General features: G+C 45.4%; 1 pseudogene; it reads right to left on the minus strand.

The window, feature by feature from the left end:
- Nucleotides 1-443: 443 nt before the first annotated feature.
- On the minus strand, nucleotides 444-1,591 carry LOC146829661 (uncharacterized; annotated as a pseudogene).
- Between the last annotated feature and the right edge of the window lie 14,965 nt (nucleotides 1,592-16,556).

The raw sequence follows: 16,556 nt of genomic DNA on the forward strand, positions 1-16,556 counted from the left end.
CTTTTAGATCTAAAGTGGACATAAAGTCAACTTGCTGTAAAAGAAGGAGTACTTGTTTAAGAGTCACCATGTGAAAGTGTTCTGGTAGTATGTATTTGTTTAACTCTCTGAGATCTAGAATAGGTCTTAATTAGCCATCCTTTTTGGGGATCAGAAAGCAAAGGAAGTAAACTCCTGTCCCTTGGTACTGAAGTGGTACTGGTTCTATGGCTCCTTTTAGTAAGAGGGATTGCACTTCTTCCTGGAGCAAGTGCAAGTGTTCTGGTGACAATTTATGAGAGTGAGGTGGAATAGTTAGATGATGGTTGGTAAGCTCCAGGCAATAACCATGTTGGATTATTCCAAGTACTCATTTGTCTGTAGTTATTGATTTCCAAATGGGAAGAAAGTATTGAAGTCTTCCTCCGACAGGTGTGGAATAGTCGTAGGGAAGTGTGGGGAAGTCACTGTTTATTTGGGGAAGGGAAATTGCGAGGTGTGGTGTTTTTGCCTCTCCCCTTGGAACTATTTCCTCTATAACCTCCTCTAAAAAATCCTCTTGGGAAAGATGATTGTCTATTATTTTTGTACGAGGAAGTGTTTTGATCTGACGCTGTTGCCTTGGAGCCTCCTCTATAAAAGGAGCACCAAAAGGAACCTCTTTTTGAAGGAGATTGAAGCGCTCCCATAGATTTAGCTACGTCAGTATCTTTTTTCATTATTTCCAGCGCTTGATCAACTCCAGGGCCATAAAGGTGTTCCTTTTCAAAAGGTGTATTCAGATTGCACTGTTGGACTTCGGGTTTGAACCCAGAAATCCGTAACCAGGCATGTCTTCTAAGTAGGATGCTAGTATTCACCTCTCTAGCTGCGGTATTAGCAGCGTCGAGAGAACACCTAATATAAGTGTTGGAAATTAGTTTGTCTTCTTGAACTAAGTCCTGTGCCTTCGCATTATGTTCATCTGGGAGGAACTGTAGTAATTGCTTCATTTCTGTCCCAGTGCACCCTGTCGTATCTGGTTAAAAGGGCCTGCGTATTAGCAATACGCAAATGATTAGAAAATTGCGCTGCTACACGTTTACCAGGAGTGTCAATGAGTTTTGATTCTCTATCTGGGGGAGGAGCATCCCCTGAAGTTTGAGAATTAGCTCGCTTTCGAGCATTAGATACTACTAAAGAATCAAGTCGTAACTGACTTTTAATGAAAACTGGATCTGTTGGGAGGGTTTGTATTTCTTATCGACTCTAGGAGTCAGGATTCTAGCACGTACGGGATCTTTAAAAATGTTGTCTGTGTGCCTCATCATCCCTTTAAGCGTAGGCAGTGTTTGGCTGTACTTATGTGAGGAACCTAGAGTTTCAAAGAGAAAGTCCTCTCCTAAGGATTGTTTATGGAGCTCTACACTATGGTATTGTGCAGCTCTGGTAATAGGTTCTTGATATGACACAATGTCATCAGGTGGAGATGGCTTGTAGGGTAAAGGTCTGGATCTGTATCTTGTGGAGGATCAATTGTATAATCCGTCCATGGATCAATTGGTAACTGGGTGTCTTCGTCATCATTATCATCTCTGTCATGATGAGCTAGAGGAGATTGATGGGGCGTCATATGTAAAGGGTCAAGATGTGGTGAAGAGGGAGGAGGAGGACAAGGTGGTAATGGGTGAAAAGTGCTGGTACCAACATTCTTCTTTTTCAATAGAATTGTATAATGGCTGTCATCATCAGGAAGCTTGTGCTTGGATGGTGGCTTAGCGTGAATATGTCCTGTGTCAGGATTGATATACAGCTTTTTCTGTTTAGGATCCGATTTAGAGGGAACAATGTCTAGTTAAGGATCCGGCAGTTCTTTAGTTTTCAGCACCGAAGCTTTCGGAGCCGGGATGGAATGTCCTTTCGGCGCTGACGATTTCGGCTCCGAAGGATGTTTCTTCGGTTTTGAGGATTTTGGCTCCGAACTGACTTTTTGCTTGGAGGCCTAAGGTTTTGGCTCCGAAGTGGATTTTGGCCGACTCGTTCCCGAGCCAGAAGGCTTATCAGAATGTTTTGGTGCCGAGCCGGGAGGCGGAGCGTGAGAAACATCTTCTCTGTGCCCCTTGACCCGAAGGCATAGGTGATGCCGAAGCCTTCGATTTTTTTGGGACGGGTGGTGGGGGGGGAGGGGTGGGGGGGAGGGTAAGGGGTCCTCTGTACTCATGTCCCCTTGTCCCTGCGGTACTTCGTCGACGTCAAGTTCTATCTGCAAGTCTGATTCAGAGTCAGACACAGCGAAGGCCTGTTCTTCTTTGGCCGCTGAGATGTCCTCTTGCTTGGAGTCTTCACCTGAAGGTATCCATTGTGTCATCTATTTGCTAACGCTGCATCTCTCGATGTCGAGCCCAACGATCATGGAGAGTCTTCTTAAATCTAAAAGATCTGCAAGCGTCGTAGTCTTGTTCTTTGTGCTCTGGAGACAAGCACAAGTTACACACCTGGTGCAAGTCCGTACACGGATATTTTGCACGGCACTGGTGGCAGAATTTAAATGGAGTCCAGTCCATCGACGACAAGCCAGCCCAACACGGATAGGCTGGGAGGCCGCCCATGAATTCTCCAAAAGAAAATAAAGATTTTCGATAATCGAGTCGAAACGCGGAGTAAGGGAAACGCGTTCGAAAACAATACCATCAAAGGAAGTGGATTAAGCACCGACAGGGAACTAGAGGAATGATTCCGAAGCAGAGCGTAGCAATAAACGTCCAAACCCGATTGCGGAAAAAACAATTTAACAATGGAGTTGATGCCCATGCGCACTATCACAGAAAAGAGGAGTCACCGTACCTCGTGACTGGAAAGACTTCTTCAAAGAAAAACAACTTGCAAACATCCAGACCCAACACTACAGCTCACATGCCTCGAACATGCAATTACAATACAATTTGCATGTCTCTACCAGTATTAAAATAGAGGCTGTGTTAAGAGCCCGGATTGAGCCACCTCTGAAAAAGTACTCTGGTGATCGATTACTGTAATACCAAACAGGGAATCTGACAGAGTAATGAAAATACAATCCCAGAAGGCATGTGGCATTGAACATAGATAGTCAAATGTCATACATGACCATCAGACTGCATGCAAATTCTCTCTCGCCATGTAACCAAAAAGTTAAGCAAATTCACTTCAGAAAACACAAAAGAAACTGAAGGGTGTGACTCCTAATAAACAAGAAAAGAGACTGAACGTAGAGGGCGGTTAGCTTTGCTTCTGTGAGAGATATAAGATCTGAAGCTGAATAAATAAGAGACTGTATTAGAGATGAGTGAAAAGGTTAAAAAAACAGTGACCGATCGAAGTGCCTCAACAAATCAGCCAACCAGTGTGAGATACATTTAACTTGATACCTGAGCTAACAAACCCAGAAACTATATGAAACACCCTTATTCATCATAACACCACATTGAAACCCTGTTTCCATTCTCTGAGTGTGAAATAACCTATATTCGACCAAGACAAAATGCAACCCTATAGAATTTCTCCCTTCTGTCTCGGCCCGCTTTGGATCTTTAATTCTCACATGTAAATCTTGGGGACAGAGAAGGTGAGGGAGCTGGCAGGCAAGAACAAGCCTCAAACTCATCATAGGCTGTAGATTAGTACACCGATATGGTAACCAGGCAAAAAAGCAAGCAAAAGGGCGCACTGCACTCTTATTTAGGGGAAAGTATGTAACAGCTATCCCACGTTGAGACCTACATTGGGCTATCCCACGTTGACAATTCTGGTCACGGTTTCCACGTTGAGCGTAGCAGACGAGCGTTGCGGAGGAGAGGAGCGGAGGAGCCCTGGTCTGCTGGGCTGATGTCGCACGACCGGCTCACGCTCCCGCTCCCGTTTTGCCGGCACTTCAGCAACTTGGCATTGGTGGCGCGGCGGCGCTTCTGGCGCTCTGGACTCCTGCGACCTCCTCAGCTGCGGGTGTGGCAGCCGCTGCCGGTGCTGAGGAGCAGCGGGCGTGGTGCGGCGCCTGTTGCAGTGTTGCGGTGCGGTGGTGCTGCGGCGGCTGCTGCGGGGAACGGACTGCTGCGGCTGACCTGTGGATCCCACTGCCCTGTCACCACCCCCACCTGCAAAACTACAAAACCACAAAAACTGCAAAACCCTCAATCCATAATAAAGAATGACTGAAACCTAGTATTCCCCTGGGACGGAAGGGACTGAACGAAAAAACTGCTTCCAGGAACTGGTGGCCTGCAGAGTGCAGCAGAGAGCTCAGTAGCGAGCAGTGAGTGGTGAGAGCTCAGCAGCGAGCAGCGAGTGGCAAGCGGCAGATGCGCCCCTGTCGATTGGTCGGTGAGCAGGGAAGCCGCAAAACCGCAGAGCCACAGCCACAGGAACTGTAAAAGTCTACAACAGGAGCGGGCGGCCACAGGTGCCAACCCTCTTGGGTACCTCCTCGGGCATCCGCCTATCCCTGCATACCCCTGCACGCCCGCAGCCCACAACATTACCCGCAGCCCGGACACTAATATGAAGAGAGACAAAAGGGCAACAAAGGATTTGGTCCTGGACTCGGAGCATTTGCCTAATAGCCAAAAGTCAACCCCAGCAGCGCTTCTGGCACATGGGGCCCAAAAGAAAGGGCTGATTGCCAACGACCCCGGAAGAAAGCCTCACGAGCCAACCACCTAATAACGAGATAATAACAAGGTCTATGAGGAGCAAAACACTAACAGACAGCTCAAATGAAAAGCCACAAGAGGTAGACCAAAGGGGCTCAATCAGAAACGTCCTAATTAAGAAAAACGATCCCCTCAGCAGTGACAACAGCACCGCAAGGGTCGCTCTCCCCGATGGCCCACGCCTGGCTCAAGAAAAAAGCACTAATGATCATAGCAGACGATCGCCCGATAACACCCCTATACCCAAGGAGGAGACCTTCCCCTGTGAGGAACTGAGGACCATCCAGGAAACGGCCAGGGCAGCTCTTGAGCATCCCTACCCAAAGCAACCAGACGGCCAATTCAGGGGTGGAACGCCCCCTCTTTTTACAGATAATGGGCAGAACACTACAACCAGCAAGACCCTCGACACAGCTCTGCCCAAAGGCGGCTTCATAGTAACGACAACTGTGCAAATTCACCAGCCCAAAACCCTTGGTCTATACCCGCAGACTACGGAGACTAGAGAGCCCCAATACGAATTCAAAGAGCCAAAACTAATGAACCACCGGTCCCACCTAGTTGCCCTGGCCCCAGTGACCCCTGTGGTTGGGGAGCTCACAGCCTCCTTCCTTCACAATCTAGGACAAAAGATAGAAAGAACCCTTGATCTAACCCCAAACCAGGCGTGGCCCCTAGCATCCCCATGGGCCTCCAACTCAAAAGCTGACTATCGCGACTGCAATAGCAGCACTGACTCGGTCTCTGAGAAATCATCCTCGATTGAGATAACCAGTGAAACTAATAAAGCCCTCCTGTGGCAATCGACCAAGATGGAAGTGCAAATAGAACTTCTGCAAGCAATTGCAGGGAGCATAGCTGACATAAGCTCCAAGGTGGAAGTCCAAAATAACAGGATCTCCCAACATGTGGCTTCCAACCGGGGCGACTGCTCCTGCCGCTGCTCAAATCTCATCGAGAAGTGGGCTTCCCTTCCCGAGGTCCTAGAAGACATAGTAGAGATAGCGAAAGGGTGTATGGAGGCACAGACTTTAAACAACATTGACGATCGGTGAAGCATAACAGTCATTACCCGAAGGCGACACAGCCAGCAGGGGTTCCATCAGGACAGAATAACACAGCCGACAACAGTAAAAGCTCAGAGCACACGACCAACAAACCCGTCAGCAGCCCAGAAACACCCAAAGACACACAAAGTTTAAATCTCAGAGCCACACTTCACTCGCGACGGACACACACAAACTCACCTTATCAAGAAGAGCAAAAAAGAAGGTGAAGGAGCAAAAGAAAAAAAACAAAGCTAAAACTGAGACAACTGCAGTCACTGAAGATCAATCAACTGCCCTTTCAAGGGGGTACAAAAGTCACCCAGTTCTACCCAATTTTCACCAACAAAAACTGGGGCAAAAAGGTCCCCCCGTTCTCCCTGCCTTTGGAAATTCAGCATAAGTCAACCGCACTACCAAGTACCTCCAGTAAGAAGGGCCTAAAGTCATTAGAAAGGCCAAATCACCTTACAGACAACGATCCAACAGCCGGAACAGGTCCATATCCTGCAGAATTGCTCACCCAGACAACTTTGGCAAAATCAACACTACAGTCGGTTACCCCAGATCCATCACAATCAAGCCCGGGGCCTCAGTCTGTCGCCGGGAACACCAACGATCAAAGCAAGTGGCCCCAAACAGGACTTGCCTCAAGTCACCAAGGAAGCACCCGCATAGGACCAACCCCAGCAGAGTCAGCTTCAGAAAGGGGAGAAAGGGCCCAGAACGTGGGTGCACCAGCAGTTGTATATGAGGTGGTCCTCACACCGAGATTCCTCAGTATGGGACAGAATGACATCCTGAATCGGAGTAACATTCTACGTCTCTTCAAACACCTGGACACCCTAGAGACAAGATACAAACTGGGGACCTAGAATGGGTGAAATTCCTGAGCACGAAGGGGGATACACACGCCGATTCATCAGTGGTGGGCCTAAGGAACAAAGAAATACAACAAGCCGTAGTAAACAACTCCACCCTACTCGCTGAGTGCGGCATTGAAGTTCATACGCTGCCGCATCCAAAATACCCACACGTCCTGGCCCCAGACACTGGGGGAAAGGCCACCCGGTCGGTCCTGCACGGGACAAACAGCTCGGGACCCTCGGACAGAAGCCAGACGGGCCAAAAGGACCTAATGGACATCAGAATCTCATGCCAAAATAATCATCAGGTTATACGTACCATTTCCTTAACCTCTGATCAAAAGTGAAACGCAAGAAGGAGGCCACAGCATTCCTAACTGCGACAAAAGCCAGCCTGTCAGAGGAGATGCTGGCCAAGGACTAACCCACAAGCTGCAACTAACAATAATTTCCTGGAACATAGCAGGGATCAATAAAATCTGCGAAAATGAAAATCTGAAGCAGTACCTGGAAAGCGGGGATATAATCTATTTCCAAGAAACATGGGCCTTGTCCAGCACCCCTTTGGCAGGGTATTACGAACATCAGGTCCCAGCCATAGAAAGGAATCTTTTTGGCCGTCCAGCTGGCGGCTTATCAGTTTTTATAAAACATGAATGTGCCCTTGCAGCCACAGCCATCAATCAGAACTCCCCAGGTCTGTAAGCCCTACAGATTAGAGGTTTGAGATTCAATAAACATCCAATGCGCCTGCTCGTAATAAACTGTTACATCAATCCCGCACAGACCCTCATGAAAGATTAGCTGGAGGCACTGGCACAGAACCTAGAAGACCTGCTAAACAAACACAAATCATACCAGGTTATTCTAACCGGGGATTTTAACCTGAAAGATCTTGACAAAACAGAATCAACCCAGAAACTTTCACCTATTAGTATTGTAAATGACAATGCCTTTTATTATTACAGGTTTTTTAAACACTTAAATAAAAGGCATTGTCAATACAATGCCAATAGCTCAAAATCTCGCAATTGCAAGACCTATTGCATTGCAAATGTTTGTTCATAAATGTCTTCAGACAATTTGGCAGCACTTGGGTTTCGACAACACTTCAGATAATTCTAACTTTTAAAAACAAATTTCACTCTGGAAAAATGTATTATTTCCATTTCCGCCACCGATTCTCGGCACTCCTTGCATACATCTAGCACACCGGTTACCAAGGCAGAGCACTGATGCTTCATGTGCAGTGTGCATGGGGTAGAAGGATGGAACTGTAAACATTGACCCTTAGATATTGCATTGAAAGAACTGTGCTGGTTTGGCCTATATTCTCTGACAGCTGCCACTATGTGGTGCAGCCATCTTCATTGTGCACTTGTAGGATGTGGTGAAGTGCCTTCGAGCCCAACTCCGATACACTTTCCGGGGATAGAAAACCATAAATAATTCTGACAAACTCGATTTGTGATTGTCTACCTGATCAGTCATTAATGCTCAAGTAAAAGTGTTCTTGCTTTAGACAAGAGCTGAATAATCGCATCTATGTGTTATAGTATCCCCATTAACCCCGCCCCTCTACAAACCACCCCAAAAGAACGCTGCTTGGTTCAAAGAACTAGAAGTCGACATTTGAAGAATATCCAAAAGGGCTTTTTGATCCAATATGCGATGAGTATGCAAACACGACCGCACTCCGCTTCTACAGGAATGCCAACATTGCACTGAGTACAATTCAGCCCAGGCGGCGCGCTGGTGATCAGATGGGCAGATGTTTGCCAGTCCACCTGCTGATGATGTCGAGTAATGCAGGATTCATCTCGCATTAAAACCCTGTGATGTGCTGATTCAACAACTCGAATCCCTTACAGCTGACGTTTATAAGTGCATGCGAACTCTTTAAGTATGGACGCCTTTTTGGTACCATGCTTATTCTGGAACCTGCTGATTCAGTAGCATGGACACTTTGAAATGTAACAGACATGTAAAAGTGCATGCCACCTCTTCAGTTGCCGAAGGCCGTCGATATACGCACACTGTAAGCAGAGTTGTGCAAGATTATTCCCAGGTGAATTTAATTCTGAAACTAGAAATCTGGTAAACATGGGGGGGACGTGCAGCTTTTAACGCCAGAAATGCCGCGGTGTCAGAGACATCACACTCTTGATACAGTGCTTCGAACAGCCTCTGGGACAGCAGTCAAACGCATCATTTTCCAAAACCTCTCCCACAACTTCTGTATCAGTGAATGTTCTTACCAGACCCGTTATCGATAACATGTCACCTCTTCCAAAACAGACACTGGCTCAGCCAATAGATCTGGTTTATAACTAAAAGCTGGTCTCTCCCAGCATACAGTCACTCATGCCTCGTCCATTCGCCCATGCGCTCATGTGCATTCATCGCCCATCAAATCAGATTCACCTACGTAGCCATCGCCAGTAGCACACACAGACTTGGTAGTCCAGAAGCTGCACTTTCTTTTACTTGGTATATATTCCGTAATGAGCAGTAATTGCTGACTTCCGAGCTTTTTTCACAGCATATTTCTACAGGCAATAACTGGTGAAATATGCTGCATAAAAAGACGCGCGAAAGCGGAAAAATGTTAGGAAATCTGATGTTATAATCCCTCTCATTGTAATACTTTGGAATTTTAAATAAGGTAAACTAGTAAAATAATGCACCTAAAACAATCGAGCCATGTGGTTTCAATTATCGCGCCCGTGTCTGGGCACGATAATTGAAACCACATGGCAGCGGTGCGCGTAATAGACACCAATAGGCCATGGGAAGAGCAATGCGCCAGCCTTTGGCCAATTGCGTGCTGTCTTTTATGAAAAGACGCTCGCAAAGGCCAATAGCGTGGGCCAAAAGGAAAAGCACACGCACGAGTGTGTGCGATTCCTAGGTCCGTTTTGAAACCCCCTACAAGAGGTCTCTCGCTGCGCAAGCAGTGCTATGCACTACAACACTAGGCGCGAGACCTAAAAAGCCAACATGGAAAGCGAATTGCTCAAAGTCTTTTCCGTGCTCAAACAAAATAACCCAGCACGACTCATAAACCAGCTGAGCAATCGAGGTCCCACAAGAGAAAATGGAGTTGCTGAAAAGGATTGGATGCTACATGTGAAGCAGCTATATGTAACAGCATCCATTAATGAAGACCCAACAAGTGGTAGGGCAAGTCGATCTAGCTAGCACAAAGCCAGGAGTCATGATCCCGAACCCAGGCAAGGCCCCCACGGGTAACAGATCTCCGGCCGCCGCCCATGGCACTACACCAGCCTGGACAAACACCCAACAGGTTATCAAAACTATTAGGAGTATGAAGAATGACGGGGCACCTGGGCCTAATGGAATTCCAGCACCTGTCTTTAAACTGGCACCAGAGTTCTGGGCATCACTCCTAACCCTGCTCTTTAATCACACCTTCGCGACTGCCACAACCCCAGAGTTTTGGAGGGGTTCCATACTGGTCCCTATTTTTTAAAAAGGAGACCGTCTGAAGCCGTCGAACTATAGGCTTATTGCCCTGCTCGATCTGGAAGCCAAGGCATATGCCCGCCTACTACTGAAAGATCTAGAGAAGTGGGTCGAAGAGAGAAACATAATACCCTTGCACCAGACTGGCTTCAGGCCACAGGCATCAACCATGGATAATGTTCTGGTGCTAGCACACCTCTCAGCCCAGGCAATCCTGAAGAACCACCCCCCGCTCTTCTGCTGCTTAGTGGACTACAGCACAGCCTTCAACAAAGTAGTCAGAAAAAGATTATCGCTGAAGCTAGGAAACTGGGGCATTCCATCAAATCTCCTGAAGGCAATAAGATCATTATACGAGGACACCTGGGTGAGGGTCAAAACAAGTGCCCACACAGTTTCCCGTAAATTGACCACGGAGAATAGGTTGAAGCAAGGATGCGTGCTGGCCCCCATCCTCTTCAACTTATACACGGCGGATCTGGGGGAGGCCCTAAAAGGAGCCAGTTTAGTAGCCCCAAGATTAGGAAGTATGAGGCTGCCAGTTCTACAGTATGCTGACGACACAGTTATAATGGACCATACGAAGGTGGGCCTACAAAGAGCCCTAAACGCCCTACACAGCTTTAACATCAATAACAACTTGATAGTTAATCAAGGAAAACCCAGGGTCATAATTTTTGGGTCCTACCACCTGAAAAAGAATGCACTGCGGCAACTGGAAAACGCGCAAATCAACACGGTGGCCTCATACAACTACCTAGGGGTCTGGTTGACAGAACGGGCCAAGGCGAACGTACACCTAAAACAGCAGAGCTCCAAGGCCAGCAAGGTTACACATCTATTGAAACAACTAAGCCAGCACTTGATCAGTCCGTCCGCCAGCCCAATTCTGACAGTTCTAAGAGCGAAGCTCCTTCCAGCAGTTAGCTATGGCCACCTTGCCTTCCCCGGGAAACTGGACGCCCTCCTCAATTCAGCCCAAGTCAAGGCATACAAGTCAGTGCTACACATACCGAGGACAGCAAGAAAAGCAAGGCTAAGACCGGAGCTAGGCCTGGCGAGGCCAGATCTGATCTTCCAGGGGGAGATCATAAAGCTATATCTAAGGATATTAAGGGCACCCGCTAACTCCCTAAAAAATCATCTGAGACCTATTTTTGAGGGACCAGGCTTGGCATGGCACACTAGGGTAGAAAACACAATCAAATTAATGAAGATCGAAGAAGAAAGCATGCCGCGGCTGGAGATCTCCCTGAATGCCTGGAAGAGGGCTGTTAACAAACAAGTGCGCAAAATCTCCTTCGATCTCGATCTTAAAACGCTCCGTCGAAGCTCTCATCTAGATCCGCTGAACAATTCCTATACGGCAGGAAAAGCACAACCCTACCTAAGCGAAGCTCTCACCACACAGGCCCGAAGTAAAATCTTATTCATGAGGCTGACCACGCTTGGGATTGCGGATTTCAATCCTGCATGGGCCCGAAGAGGGGAATCCACAACTTGTAGACTGTGCCCCTACAGGAGGGAATCCTGGCTGCATCTCTTATGCTGCTGTCCCTACCTCAATAACGAACGCCGGCGACTTCTGCACCCGATCTGCATCAACAAGGGTATAAAGTCGTGCAGCGAAGCATCAGCGTTGTGTTTTTCAATCACTAAAACAATGGCTCTAGCGAGACTAGCGAAATGTATCCATCAAATCAGGATAGCTTTAAAAGCTGCCTACGAAAGCAACGCAACCTAGGGGAAATGCATGGTAAACTCTGCAGTCGAATGCTGATGTGACCACTCAACGATGCACCAAGGACTGTGACCCTCACGCACGCCCCCCAAGAGAGCATTTCTACCAGAGAGACACTTAGAGCCCCACAGAGGGCAGTTCAAGAGCTCTGTAATGTAGATCAACTTCAGTGCACAAAACGGGAGTTTCAAGATCATTTCTACAAATGCTGGCGATAGGCTGACTACGCTGGACTGGGTGAGGGGTGTTAAAGTTTATCCAGAACAGAAGTTTGAAATCACTGTGTTTAGCTTTTATACACTGATTGTTTTTACTGTAATGATGTTAATTAATTATACAGTCAATAAAGTTTACAGTATGTAACATGCAGAAAATATATACAGTGCTCCTAGGAAGGGATTGGTTACCATCCACAATCCCGCTCTGCTCTCCTCAATGAAGAGCAAACTTAAATCAGACTGCAAATCCGAGCCCTCAAAAATACCAATACAATTTTATATAATTGATAGTCCACTTTTCATCCACGTTCAGGCACATAGATTTTGGTCCAAATCTTCACATCAATTCTGTGTAGATGTTATTTACAATTGTTTCCAATAGGAAGGCAATCCATGTAAATTTTTTCACAACGCTGAGCAGTTTGAGAGCCACTTAAGAAACAAATAGCCAATCAGCCAACACGTGTTTCATCGGTTGGACGTGCACCTCGACTTCTTCAGGGCTGTGGGCATTAAATAAACCAATTCAAACAAATGTTTTTCTACATGAATTATATTTACCCTCACCAATAATGGTGTGTAGAAAAAGAGTGGAATAGGTGTCCATTTCAATCAAAAAGTGCACCCAAAATCCTAATAGAATTCTCTGAGTGCACGTTTAACAAAGGAAACAACATACAGTACACAAAAGAAAAAATATAATTATTTGTTTGCGCACATACATGCACCCAAATAGTGTATATAAAAATGTACACACAAAATAGTAAAAAGAAAAAACATAAGATATCCAATACCAAAGTGTATGTGAGACGGAGAGAAAAAGACCAACAGTATCAAAAGTCACCAATAGTGGATATCGAAAGGTAAAGGGATATAATAGAGCTGCAATGCTGGTCATGCATCACCCAATGTGTATCCTCATCATCCACTAATAAAAATCATCTATGCTCTCAATCACCCATAATAGAACAAACATATAATTCTATTCATATTAACCTGCTTGGGCGGTGTACTGATGTTCTTTCACCCGATAAGTAATAGTTTCATAGGGCAAGTTAATGCCTAGGTCCAGTGATGCCAGAAATTATAATTATCCTAGGTCAAAAAATCACGATTTAATACAACAAAGTACACAGCAATGCATATATTCAAGCTTACGTCACATGGGCAGAACTTCAAATATACAACTTCATCCAACACGTAATGTCAGGGGAATAAAGCTACGCGAAGAAAACCACATAAACGGTTTAAATACCCAACTGCATGTAATTGACAAATGCAGCAACACATTATCCGCACTACCAGAAAAAACACTGTATATAGGACTCGAAAAACATTAACACACTTTCCATATTAAAGTCAATTAATTACTATTCAGTAAAATTCACTCATATGCACTTAATAATAAAAAGCCATTACTCCTCAATCTAAAATCGAAATATCTCTTAATGTCCCGAAAAGTTATGTTATAACATCAGTCACGCATCACCACCGTACTTTTTAAACAATTAAAAACCCATCTTGTGGACTCACGTTAGTCCGAATAGATGCGGGAGAGTACTACTTGTGTCTAACTTGTATGTGCCACTGCTGCTATATTGGAGTTCCACAATATAGTCCTCAACGTCTGACTTCACCAAACGTCTTTGCGCAGACAAATACACGCAAACCATGCCCGGCCATCTTGAAGTAGTTACTCTAAGCCGTTATCTCTCGTCTATTACGAAGACAAACACACGCAAAAACATACGGGCCATCTTGAAGGGGTTACTCTAAAACAATATCTCTACCGAAATCAAAACCCATATACCCGGGTCACGGCTCTCACTGACCAAAATACAAACCACAGTGAATCTTTCTCTGACTCTTGAGCACCTCCTTCTTTGTTCTTGACTCAAACACTGTTTTCTAGTCATAAAGATTCTCAGTAAGCCCCATGGTGGAAGCGATCCCCTAGAAATGGGGCTATCTGTTACATATTAATATGAACAGTACACATGATATTATGTTATTGTTTCCACAGCCTTGAGAAAGTCCCCTGGTGTGACGAAACACGTGTCGGCTGTTGCGGTATTCGCATCAAGACTGTAAACCTACAAATACCCTCTATGAATAGTCTCCTAAATGTTATGCTTGTCTAGGGACAATGGGTTTTTATGGTCTTATTTGAAAAACTGAGATGTTTTGTACAATGTCTTGTTCATATTAAAAAGAGTATTTTTTGTATAAACCCATCTTTGTTTATTGCCAGTGATGTACCGATATAATGAAACGTATACAGTTGAGAATAGGACATTACTTTGGAGTGCCAGGATACCTGTATATTATATTGTTTCACATAGTGACTGTTTACAGGATCTATGTATTTGTGCACCTGAGGTAGTAAGGAGCATTTGTTATCCCTAGTGGCACCACAACAAATTGCTTCATTGTTATGTGTAAATTAGGAAATTAAGAAAAACATTTGAACCGCTCAACCTGATTATATATTGTTTTCTGAGGTGCGATCCGCCATACATTACTACCACTCTTGTGTTCTCTGACTCTCAAACTGCTCAACGTGGTGAAAAAATTGACTTGGATTGCCTTCCTTTTGGAAACAATTGTAAACAACATCTACACAGAATTGATGTGAAGACTTGGACCAAAATCTATGTGCCTGAACGTGGATTAAAAGTGGACTATCAATTATATAAAATTGTATTGGTATTTTTGAGTGCTCGGCTTTGCAGTCTTATTATAGGCTGGATCCAATCAGAACAGGGTCGGCGGTGCCAGGAAGGTCTCCTGCAGCCCATGCCAGGAAGGTCTCCTGCAGCGTACTTCAGTGCTCTGTGCTAGCCCCACTACTCTTCAACATGTGCCACTGGCTCAGCTGAGATGACAACATCACCTACAGGTCTGGTTGTAAACTCATACCTCTCAGACCCCCCTCTTTTTGGTAAAGGAAGTTCTGAACCTGCTAACATTACAGATGATGACTCCTGTGCAGGGAACGTTTCCAGTGATCCAGAAATGTCTACTCCTGGGAAGTAATTATGTGTGTGAGATTTGCCGCAGCCAACACCCTAAATGTTAGGGATATAAGAACGTTACTTGATTCCAATTTATCTACAATGTAGGAGGTAAATATTAAGATAAAAGAGAGCAGTTTCCAATCGCCTTGTCATTGGAAGATTCTCGCACACCTTCAAGTAAACCACAGAATGCAGCTGGCAGGATCCCAAGTCCAGACCAGGTTGGACAATTGTATTGTAGTCTCCCCAGTGTCATCCAAGAAACTCATTAAACTATTATCAACTCAAGCAATAAACGTAATCCACAAATTGAAGATCCATGTCCAAATCAAATCCACATTCCATGCACTCCTCAGGTCCTCAGGTGCAAGCCAGGATTAAATCCAGAGTACTTTGTATCATGCATGTGTTCTGGCACACATTTTTGACAGGCACAATCCATACTACCAAAGGGGCCGCACAAGCATCGGTGGGCTCCTCTGTGATGTCAAGGTGTGGCAATGGTGCCCCCAACCCATTTTGTATAATCAATGCCAGATAGCCAGACTCCACCTATGTGCTGCTGATACTGAAATGTGTGCACTTGTCATCTGAGGTGTTTCAAACATTTACCTCAAAATTAAAGACTCTTGTATTGAAGCTCTTGGCATAATTCTTTTTAGAGTTGCTGCTGATCAGTGTTTATATCTGTTTAAATACCTGACCTTACTAATAGACCCAGGTTAGTGTATAGCACAACATCTATACCTACCACCAGTCCTGCATGCATTGTTACACATTCCCGATAGGAAACACACTAACATCTGTACTACATTCTCACTCTTCTGGACCCAGCATTGTGCCCTGGCACGTACCCTGAGTTCTTCTTCCTTTCTCTGCCCTCTTCCAAGTGTTAATCAAGGATGTTGAGCTGGAGAAGTGATGAATCTGAGCTGTAGAGGTCTTTTCTTAGGCAAGCCTTTGATGACCTGACGGTGGCTTTCGCTAATGTACCTCTATTCTTTTTGGGTTATGGCTGTAGTTTGGTCAGGACATTGAGGGGCCCACCTCTCGGCTCGCACAACCCCAGTGGCTGTGGCATTTGCACACCTGGTTAATATCAATACTACCAAGCGTTTTGTTTACCAGGTGTTCACTTGCAGTATCATTTCATTTGTCTTTATTATCGAATGTTTCATCAAAAAAGACAGATTAAAAAGGATTACAATCAGGATAAGTAATAAGAACAAGTTCAGTTGACACATATAAAATCAAGAATTAACAATACACTAAAAACTAAAGCCTCCTATTTCTAATGACCCAAACCCAACCCAGGAATTTGGCCACAGCAACTACGACACATTCGCTTGTGTCAGATCTCAGAATTCTTAGTGCTACGAACCCCAGTCTTGTTCCCAATGTTCGGCAAATAGGTTTAGGCCATTTGGCCCGGCGGGCAACATATGCCGGGCAAGCGAAAAATATGTGGCCCACTGAGTCGACACAATCAGTACACCAGCTGCAGGAATCGCTGGACACTCCCTTCCATTTTTTTGTAAATGA

This window comes from Triturus cristatus, chromosome 5_2, assembly GCF_964204655.1.
Source record: "Triturus cristatus chromosome 5_2, aTriCri1.1, whole genome shotgun sequence".
Taxonomy (NCBI): domain Eukaryota; kingdom Metazoa; phylum Chordata; class Amphibia; order Caudata; family Salamandridae; genus Triturus; species Triturus cristatus.